The 11,688-nt window shown below is 44.7% G+C and overlaps 1 long non-coding RNA gene across 1 annotated transcript in view; it reads left to right on the plus strand.

Moving 5' to 3' along the window:
* The window catches only part of LOC119422049, an 18,640-nt gene extending 13,257 nt beyond the window's left edge, over window positions 1-5,383 (plus strand). Inside the window, exon 3 of the long non-coding RNA XR_005187394.1 lies at window positions 4,568-5,383. This is a non-coding gene — a long non-coding RNA (uncharacterized LOC119422049). The remainder of the gene's footprint in view (window positions 1-4,567) is intronic.
* Window positions 5,384-11,688: the final 6,305 nt, after the last annotated feature.

An 11,688-nucleotide genomic window follows, 5' to 3' on the forward strand; every position in this document is an offset into this window, starting at 1 on the left:
GAGAGAGAGAGAGAGAGAGAGAGAGAGAGAGAGAGAGAGAGAGAGAGTGAGTGGAAGGAACGAACGACAAAACTAACTAACTAACTAACTAACTCACTCACTCACTCACTCACTCACTCACTCACTCACCAACCCACCCACCCACCAACCAACCAACCAACCAACCCTTCCTTCCTTCCTTCCTTCCTTCCTTCCTTCCTTCCTTCTTCCATCCTTCTATCCATCCATCCATCCATCCACCCATCCACCCATCCACCCACCCACAGCCGGACTCATCTTCATCAAAGGACTCCCGAGGACGGCTCTATGTCTGTTTCAGCTGGTGAGTTTACGTTTGTTAACCTGACTGAAAAATGTTGGATTTTATACCTGGATTATTGAGCATGGACTTTGTTACGTTTGTTAACGTTATTGCAGCTTAATACGTACATCGCGGTGAAATAACGCTAACTTTAAGATATTGGTGTGTAAATATTTTTCATCTATGTAGCTAGCTAAACTCAGAAGCTAACTAAAGATTGACAATAACAGATGAAGCTTAGCTTGTAAAACTGCCCATCCATCCAGTCAGCTGCTTAAACAGTTCATCTAATGTTCACCGTTTGTCCTCTCAGGAGGTTCTGACCCAGATGTGAGGGCAGACAGAAAAGTGAGGTGGGGGCCACAGGACAATCAAACTTTGTTGTTTAAAGTTTGCTGTCTTTCTACAGTGGAGCTGCACGCTGGAGGTAAGTTGAGTTGTAAAAGATTTTGTTGACCAGTTAAACTTTTATCTCTCAGCCTAGATAATGTTTTTTGAGCAATAATAACACAACCATGTTATTGTGTATGTTTTGTTCTCATGTCATTTAGGGAGATGATCAGAGCCCTAAACCCCAGAGAACCACAGAGAAGATTCAGGCAGAGACACAGAGGTGCAGATGTCTGCATCAACTCTAACCTCATTGAATCCAGTGACCTGCTTGTGGGATGTGAGAGACAATGTCAGTGCTGTCCAATGACAACCAGGTATCTGTGTGTGCAACAAGCATCATCTGCAGCCTCAGAGTGAACATGTTCTACTGTTGGAGACACAATCAGCCAGGAGCAGACTTGTTTGTGTCCAGAGAAAGAAGACATGTTGTTTCTGAAGACAAACTGTTAAGTGAAAAGGTCCTCAGTGTGTAACAGTGAACATTAGAAACTGACGTGTCACTTGTTGTTTGCAACTGTTCTTTTGAACTGGAAATTATTTGTTTATTTTAATGTAAGAAAACTGCTTGGAATAGAAAAGTACCAAAGTTAAAAAATAAAATTCACTATGTACTGTAATGTGTAATGTAATTTTATTCTTGTTAGAATTTATATTAATTACAAAATTGGTACCAAAAAAAGAACCATCCAGGAACCGACACCGAAGTGAAGGTACCGACACCGGTACCGATGCCGATTTTTTTAGAAAGGTACCCAGCCCTAGCTACAGCCATTTCTTCCTGTCACGAAGGCTTCGGTAAAAGAACAGTTTTTAATCACCTGCTGATGAAGCGTTTTCTAAAAGGTGTACAAAGGCACAGACCTGTGTCACGCCCATTAACTCCTCAGTGGGACTTAACAATGGTTCTGCAGGCCCTGATCAAAGCTCCTTTTGAGCCGTTAGGTCAGGTTTCGATTAAATTCTTGTCACTTAAAACAGCCCTGCTGTTGGCTTTGACATCTGCAAAGAGAGTGAGTGATTTATCTGCCCTCTCTGTTGCTCCGTCATGCCTCAGGATTCAGGCTGATGGCAGTTCAGCTGATCTGAGACCTAACCCAGCGTTTATGCCTAAAAACATCACAAACTCATTTAAATCGAGAATGATAACGTTGGAGTTTTTTTTTCTTCCTCCCTACAAATCAGAAGAAGCATCTTTTCATCTTCTCTGCCCTGTGCGTGCGTTGGCATGTTACGTAGCACGCACGGCCACACTGCGTCAGACTTATCATTTGTTTGTGCATTATAGAGACGCCTCTGCAGGTCGACCGTTATCCACCCAGCGCCTGTCACACTGGCTGTGTGAGGCCATTTCTGAAGCTTACAGAGCATCAGGTTTAGAGCCCCCTGACAACCTCAGGGCGCACTCGACCAGAGGAATCGCATCCTCGACAGCCTTGCATAATGGTATGACAATGCAGGATATTTGCACTACGGCCACATGGTCACCGCCCTGCTCATTTATTTGCTTCTATTTGCGTGATGTGTCGGCTCGCTCCATGACGCATTCTGTCCTCGGTGCCTTAACAGAATGAATCTCATTGTTTTCATGGAACTTCGTTTAAACTCACATCTGACTGCATGCAATTACAGTGTGAGATATTTGTTATCAGTTACAAGTTTGTGACTGTTGGTTTTTGTTCTAATGTCACTAATCAGTTCATGAATACTGTTACCAATCAGTTCATTTGATTACTAATCAGTTCATTTATTTTGAATCTGTTCACTGTTTTTTCAGCCTCTCCCCTTTTTCCCGTCGAGAACTTTTCTCTCCGGGCGCCCATGTACACGGAATGCGTAAATTACGCAGCACGCATCTGTACATGGTGCACGTAATTACGTAGCGCGTATTTACTCACATGGAGGGCTGAGGGATAAAATGTTTTTTACTGCAAGCAGGCGCTTCATACGGTGTTCGAATGGACCCAGTGAGGCAACGACTACATCCTGCTTCGCCCTTAACCCACAAGCGACAGCCTTAAAGGGCGAAGCCTATACGAAATAGAACATTGGTTACGTACTGTAACCCCAGATTCTATGAGTATAGGCTTAGCCCTTTAAACTCTGGGCCTCACTGGCTCCTAAATGGCTGAAGAAAAAAGCTATTTGGGAGCCGATTACCCGCTCTCAACGTAATTTATACGGACCGGGTGGGGCCCACACGACAGGTGTGCGTGGACTAAATTTTTCAGTGCAACGGTTTGCGTGACGGAATAAAACTCACAAGCGACAGCCTTAAAGGGCTACGCCTATACTCATAGAATCTGGGGTTACAGTACGTAACCAACGATTTTATTCTATCACTACCACAAAAAACGTTTCAGGCTCAGGATTTTTTTAAATTTTTTTTATTTTTTTCACTTTAAGCGCTGAGTGTGTATGTGTGAGTGTATCTGTGAGTTTGTATGCGAGTGTGTGTGTATAAGTGAATGTGCATTGAATGTGTTTTGAACAAAACACATTTGTCTACAGAAAAGCCCTGATGGCTGCAGAAATATAACTTAAGTGTGCACTGTTCATCCAACGTAGGAAGTTAGTACTAAACAATTATTAGCAGGTTATATTTCAGATAACGCACATAAATTCCACTACAAAAGAAGTTTGTATTGGGAAATGACTCTAGCCGTCTACTCTGAGTCGTTAGTCTCCTACTCAAAAACTTATTGAGAAGGCTGTAAATTACAGTTTTCACATTGATTTTGTTTGCCTGTATTGTTGCCACTGATGTGGTTTTTATTGTTCAAGTATAGTTGGCGACAAGAAAGTTCATAAATTGAAATTTATAACATAGCAACCTTCATCATGCGCAAGTTGATGCTCAATGATAAAACTACTAAAGGTTGACACTGGAAGGGTGATTTTGCTGTTACGTAACTTTGTTAAAGTCAAAAGGGTGACATTAAAAAATGCTTTATCACAGGTGGTCCTTTCTTCAGAACATCCATCCATCCATCCATTATCTTTTACCCGCTTCTTCCATCTTGAGTCACGGGGGTCGCCAGTGCCCATGTCCAGCAATCACTGTGCGAGGGGTGGGGTACACCCTGGACAGGTCACAAGTCCATCACAGGGACACATAGAGACAAACAACCACTCACACCTAGGGATAATTTAGAGTTGCTAATCAGCCTAACATGCATGTTTTTGGTAAATGGTAAATGGACTGTACTTATCTAGCGCCTTTCTATCTTGGCGAGATTCTCAAAGCGCTTTACAACACAATCTGTGCCCACATTTACCCATTCATACATCACTCTACTAGATCTCTACAAAGCTAATTGAACAAATCATTCTAAAGAGACTAATCCGAGCTTTTATCACATTCCTACACCGATGGGAGACACATCAGAGGCAACGAGGGGTTCAGTGTCTTGCCCAGGGACACTTCGACATGTGACTGCTATTGGATTCGAACCCCCAACTCTCGCATTGGAGGATGACTGCTCTAACCCCTCAGCCACAGCCGCCCACACACTGGTCTGTGGGAGGAAACCGGAGTACCTGGAGAAAACCCACGCATGCATGGAGAGAACATGCAAACTCCACCCAGAAAGGCCCCTGGACTGGGATTTTAAACCAGGGACCTGCTCGCTGAGAGGCAGCAGCTCTGCCAGTTGCGCCACCGTACTGCCCCTTGTTCAGAACAGAAACGGAAAAACTTGAAATTGCAGTATTTTTCTGCCTTTAAAATGGTTCTTTTGTAGTAATATGCTGGTATCCTCAATGTATATGCAGACAAAAAATGGTGATTGTGAGGGTAAAATAGTGTGTGTGCACATCCACCTGCATGTGTGTGAGTGTTGAAGTAACATTGTCCTCAATGTACATGTGTTTCAGTGGTTCCTGCCTATGTTTGGTGCTGATTAAAAGAAGAAACTCCTCAAGACTGAAGGCCTGATGTGGACCAGCAGGACCCAGAGCCTCTTATCATAGAGTGGAAGAGAAGACCCTTGGACCAGTGTGGTGGGAGACCATCTCTATATGGAGAAGACTGATCTCAGGTTTTTGGTCTCTACAGTTCCTTTAAAGAGTGAGGAGGATAATAAAAAACTTACTAGGAACCCAGATTTAAAGACTCACAAAGACACTTCCAGCTCTTCAAAGACTGACGTTAATGAGGATGATGAAGAGGATGGTGAACTGACCAATCTTGATTCTCCGCTAAAGAACTCATCAGACTCTGAATCAGAACGTGAAGACAGCATCAAAGACTGGAAGGAGAGCAGGGCTCCTGAAAAAGAGGTAAAAACTGTCAACAAATCTTTGAGCTGCTCTGAGTGTGGTAAGCAGTATGTCAGCAACTCGAGACTTCAAAGACACATGGCAAGTCATTCAGGAGTGAAGTCTTCAAGATGTCTGCTTAATAAAAAATGTGTTGGAGAGAAGAAAAATTTAGAGTCATGCAGGAAAGTCCAGGCAAGGCCAAAATCAATAAGATGTGATGACTGTGGTAAAAGATTTACTTCGAAAGCAGATTTAAACAAACACATGAGAGTCCACACAGGAGACAAATCATTTCCTTGTGATCTTTGTGGACATAGATTTAGTTGTGAGACGTCTTTAAACACACACTTGAAAGTCCACACAGGAGAAAAACCGTTTCCTTGTGATCTTTGTGGACATAGATTTAGACATAAGACCAATTTAATCAGACACATGAGAGTCCACACAGGAGTCAAACCGTTTCCTTGTGATATTTGTGGACAAAGATTTAGGTGTACAACAAATTTAAACACCCACATGAGAGTCCACACAGGAGACAAACCATTTCCTTGTGATCTGTGTGGAAAAAGATTTAATCAGAAGTCAAATTTAAGCTCACACATGAAAGTCCACACAGGAGAAAAACCATTTACTTGTGATCTGTGTGGAAGAAGATTTAGATGGAAATCATATCTAAACTCACACATGAGAGTCCACACAGGACACAAACCATTTCCTTGTGAACTTTGTGGACAAAGATTTCGTTGGAAGGTACATTTAAACTCACACATAAAACTCCATACAGGACACAAGCCATTTCCTTGTGATCTTTGTGGCCAAAAATTTAGTCGGAATACACATTTAACCTCACACATGAGAGTCCACACAGGAGACAAGCCATTTCCTTGTGAAGTTTGTGAACAAAGATTTAGTCATAAGACTGCTTTAAACTCACACATGAGAGTCCACACTGGAGACAAACCGTTTCCTTGTGAACTTTGTGGACATAGATTTGGCCAGAAGTCAAGTTTAAACTCGCACATGAGAGTCCACACAGGAGACAAACCGTTTCCTTGTGAACTTTGTGGACATAGATTTGGCCAGAAGTCAAGTTTAAACTCACACATGAGAGTCCACACAAGAGTGAAAACTTTTGTACTGTAAATATTAAAATAACTATTATAGGCAATTAGATGCAACTGGTATCTCATCAGCCAATTACTTTTTTTTTTGATTTTATATAAAAAAAAAAATTGACAATTTTCATCAAGTTTTCCAAACTGAGTTTGTTGTTGAATTTTCCTGCTTTAATTTGTCTCAACACAGAAACAGGTGAAATTAAAGATGTCTTCAAAAATGGTCTTTGTCAGACACACGTCACACAGCCTACAGAGGTGTGTATATGACTAGAAGTTCAGTCCACTTTTATAGCTTGTTCATGTGATGACAACCGACAAGTACAATGGATCAGAAAGGAATTGTGCTCTGTGTTCTTTGATAACTGGGCTGTTGTTTACATACTCTGTTTTATTTAAATTAAACCTGTACCAGTTAGACAAGATATCAATCATGAGATGTATTTATTCGTCAGATAAAACAGGAGATACATGATTCATCATTTTATCAAAACACTCTGAACATAGTATTTTTCCACTGTGTAGACAGGCACATACATATGAATGTTATATTTAAGGTAAAGTGCAAAAGTTCTCTATAACAGAGTTGCTCCTATTTTCTCAAGAATTCTTTAAAAATTGTAAAATTAATTTAACATTTGTTCATGTTTTGGACTCTAGATGTTTGTTCTAAAATTCTAGTTCAGTGGCTGTGCAATAATCGGAGAGAACCAACCAACCAATCAAATTACTAAGATTTCTAAAATGGCAGACCCCATACAATGTGTTATTCATGTAATTCCAGAGGAAAAAGTGATTTAATTGATGTTTTTGAGAGAAGTTAATAAAAAATCAAGGAATGTTTGTAAAGGTAAACACCAAGATGGTACAACAACCTACCACCACTAAACATTTTAAAAGTTACAAAGATGCTTCACTGATAAGACTATAAAAGAAATTTCCATAAAGTGAGCTAAAAACATGAACACTAGACCTGACGACTTCTGCAAGGCCACACCACCATAAAAAGTGCCATATTGTCTTTTCAATTCAGGTCAATTCAATTTATTTATCCATCCATCCATTTTCTTCCGCTTATCCGGGGTCGGGTCGCGGGGGTAGCAGCCTAAGTAGGGAGGCCCAGACTTCCCTCTCCTCAGCCACTTGGGCCAGCTCTTCCGGGGGAATCCCGAGGCGTTCCCAGGCCAGCCAAGAAACGTAGTCCCTCCAGCGTGTCCTGGGTCTTCCCCTGGGCCTCCTTCCGGTGGGACGTGTCCGGAACACCTCACCAGGGAGGCGTCCAGAAGGCATCCTAAACAGATGCCCAAGCCACCTCAACTGGCTCCTCTCGATGTGGAGAAGCAGCGGCTCTACTCCGAGTCCCTCCCGGATGATCGAGCTTCTCACCCTGTCTCTAAGGGAGAGCCCAGACACCCTGCGGAGAAAACTCATTTCGGCCGCTTGTATCCGAGATCTCATTCTTTCGGTCACAACCCAAAGCTCATGACCATAGATGAGGGTGGGAACGTAGATCGATCGGTAAATTGAGAGCTTCGCCTTTTGACTCAGCTCTCTCTTCACCACGACAGACCTGTACAGCGCCCGCTTCACTGCAGACGCTGCACCTATCCGCCTATCGATCTCACGCTCCATTTTTCCCTCATTCGTGAACAAGACCCCAAGATACTTGAACTCCTCCACTTGGGGTAGGACCTCCTCCCTGACCCAGAGAGGGCACTCTACCCTTTTCCGGCTCAAGACCATGGCCTCGGATTTGGAGGAACTGATCTTCATCCCGGCCGCATCGCATTCGGCTGCAAACCGCTCCAGCGAAAGCTGTAGATCACGATCTGATGAAGCCAATAAGACCACATCATCTGCAAAAAGCAGAGACGCAATTCTGAGGCCACCAAAACGGATCCCCTCAACACCTTGGCTGCGCCTAGAAATTCTGTCCATAAAAGTTATGAACAGAATCGGTGACAAAGGGCAACCTTGGCGGAGTCCAACTCTCACCGGGAACAAGCCCGACTTACTGCCGGCGATGCGGACCAGGCTCTGACACCGGTCATACAGGGACTTAACAGCCCGTATCAAAGGGCCTGGTACCCCATACTCCCAGAGTACCCCCCACAGGGCCCCCCGAGGGACGCGGTCGAACGCCTTCTCCAAGTCCACAAAGCACATGTAAACTGGTTGGGCAAACTCCCACGCACCCTCCAGGACCCTGCTGAGAGTGTAGAGCTGGTCCAGTGTTCCACGGCCAGGACGAAAACCGCACTGTTCCTCCTGAATCCGAGGTTCGACTATCCGACGGACCCTCCTCTCCAGAACCCCCGAATAGACCTTACCAGGGAGGCTTAAGAGCGTGATTCCCCTGTAGTTGGAACACACTCTACGGTCCCCCTTTTTGAATAGGGGGACCACCACCCCGGTCTGCCAATCCAGGGGAACTTCCCCCGATGTCCATGCAACATTGCAGAGTCGCGTAAGCCAACACAACCCTACAACATCCAGAGCCTTAAGGAACTCTGGGCGGATCTCATCCACCCCTGGGGCCCTGCCACCGAGGAGCTTTTTAACCACCTCGGTGACCTCAGCACCAGAGATTGGAGGGCCCGACCCAGAGTCCCCAGGCTCCGCTTCCTCAGTGGAAGACGTGCCGGTGGGATTGAGGAGGTCTTCAAAGTATTCCGCCCACCGACCCACAACATCCCGAGTTGAGGTCAGCAGCACACCACTCCCACTATAAACAGTGTTGGTGGCATACCGCTTCCCCCCCTTGAGACGCCGGATGGTGGACCAGAAACGTCTCGAAGCCGTGCGGAAGTCGTTCTCCATGGCCTCTCCGAACTCCTCCCATGCCCGAGTTTTTGCCTCAGCAACCACCCGAGCCGCATGTCGCTTGGACTGCCGGTACCCATCAGCTGCTTCCGGGGTCCCACAGGCCAAAAAGGCCCGATAGGACTCCTTCTTCAGCCTGACAGCATCCCTCACCGACGGTGTCCACCATCGGGTTCGAGGGTTGCCGCCGCGACAGGCACCAACAACCTTGCGGCCGCAGCTCTGGTAAGCCGCCTCGACAATAGAGGCACGAAACATGGTCCACTCAGACTCAATGTCCCCCACCTCCCTTGGAACATGTTCAAAGTTCTCCCGGAGGTGGGAGTTGAAACTCCGTCTCACAGGAGACTCTGCCAGACGTTCCCAGCAAACCCTCACAATACGTTTGGGCCTACCAGGTCTGACCGGCATCCTCCCCCACCATCGGAGCCAACTCACCACCAGGTAGTGATCAGTTGACAGCTCCGCCCCTCTCTTCACCCGAGTGTCCAAGACATGTGGCCGCAGATCAGATGAGACGATGACAAAGTCGATCATCGAACTGCGGCCTAGGGTGTCCTGGTGCCAAGAGCACATATGGACACTCTTATGCCTGAACAAGGTGTTCGTTATTGACAATCCATGACGAGCACAGAAGTCCAACAACAGAACACCACTCTGGTTCAGATCAGGGGGGCCGTTCCTCCCAACCACACCCCTCCAGGTCTCACTGTCATTGCCCACATGAGCATTGAAGTCCCCCAGCAGAACAAGGGAGTCCCCAGAAGGTGCACTTTCCAGTACCCCCTCTAAGGACTCCAGAAAGGGTGGATAATCTGAACTGCCGTTTGGTGCATAAGCACAAACGACAGTCAGAACCCGTCCCCCCACACGTAGGCGGAGAGAGGCCACCCTCTCATTCACCGGGGTGAACCCCAACACACAGGCACCAAGTTGGGGGGCAATTAGTACGCCCACGCCTGCTCGGCGCCTCTCACCAGGGGCAACTCCAGAGTGGAAGAGTGTCCAGCCCCTCTCAAGGAAACTGGTTCCAGAGCCCGAGCCATGCATAGAGGTGAGTCCGACTATTTCTAGCCGGAACCTCTCAGCCTCACACACCAGCTCAGGCTCCTTCCCCACCAGTGAGGTGACATTCCACGTCCCAATAGCCAGCTTCTGTAGCCGAGGATCAAACCGCCAGGGTCCCCGCCCTCGGCCACCACCCATCCCACATTGCACCCGACCCCTTTGGCCCCTCCCACAGGTGGTGAGCCCATGGGAAGGGGCAATTTATTTATATAGCGCCAAATCACAACAAAGTTGTCCCAGTGCACTTTACAGAAACATTCACATACATAGAAAAGCCAATTAGTAAAGTTCTCTATCTAAGGAAGCCAGCAGAAACGTTGAATCTTCACTTCGTTGCTGTCTCCCATTCCTGCTAATAATGAGAGCACTTCACAGCGGCTGCCCAGATGCAACAACCATGTGTTGCCCGAATACTATAGTGCATAATCGGCATCAAGCTAAAATTGCATGACACCATTGTGCATCTAAATCAAGTAAAGTTTGCTTGCCCCCAGTGAGTTGCCCCGAACCCAAAAACCCAGTGCAAGATCTGTCTTCTTAACTTTTTTTACCCTTTTCTCAAGAAAATCCCGTCGAGATTTAAAACCTTTTTTTCCAAGGTAGACCAGGTCAAGATAGGCTGCAGAAAATACAAAACATAGTTAACACATCACTGTCAATGAAATAAATTGAAACATCATATTGAGAAACATTAAAAACAACAAATAAATAAATACATAAAAATTTAAAACATTAGGTACAAGTGATGGAATTAATCTCAAGTCCATTGAATTTTGAGTTAAAAGCGCCCATTGAAATGAACTCTTTTCAAGTCTTTCTGCAGTGTGTTACATGCAGCTGGTGCAGAATGGACAAAAGTATTTTTACCCTATCCAGTATGGGCAAACGGAACAGCATGCATCAAATAGTCCTGCGAGCACATGGGGTAAGAGTCATCACCTCTCTGTACAGAGAACAAATATAGGAGGGAAGAATTCCACATATTGCTTTATATATGAATGTACACCAAAGGCGGACATTTCTGATGGTCAGAGCAGGCCATTCTACACTGGAGTATAACTCACAGTGATGTCAATGCTTTACAATTTGGAATGAACCTGAGAGAGGCATGATGAACAGTGCCAGTTATTCACAAACATTGAGCAGATGAGTTCATATACAAAACATCTCCATAATCCAACGCAGGTAACAATATAGCAGCAACTAGCCACTTTTCCACATTACAAGAAAAACACAAAATATGGCCTATTAACCCACCAGAGGTGACAGATCTAAAGTCACAGTTTCAGGTTTGTTGTTAAATAGTCTGTTAAGTGTGGAGGTTTGTGATCCAAACACATCTGTAGGTTGTGTCTTCTGAATGCTGTTTATTAGTTAATTTTTTTTATTTGGACTTATTCTCTGTATACCAAATTAAACTTCATAGGTAAAAGTTTACGTTCAGCTTAACCAGTGGTTTTTACTTTTTTTGTGTGTACATATTCCTGATTGTTCTTTGTAGTCTTTCGCATTCGAATGGAAAAAAAGCACAACTAAAGAGATACAAATTTTTACATTTAAATTAGGGGTGCACCGATAAATCGGCCAGCCGATTTATTGGCCCCAATTTCCTTAATTTTGAGAAATCGGAAATCAGCCGATACTTGCATGAAGAACCAATTTTACTGATTTCAATTTTTATTATATATATATATATATATATATATATATATATATATATATATATAT

Source organism: Nematolebias whitei, chromosome 15, assembly GCF_014905685.2.
Source record: "Nematolebias whitei isolate Nwh7 chromosome 15, NemWhi1, whole genome shotgun sequence".
In the NCBI taxonomy this organism is placed as follows: Eukaryota; Metazoa; Chordata; class Actinopteri; order Cyprinodontiformes; family Rivulidae; genus Nematolebias; species Nematolebias whitei.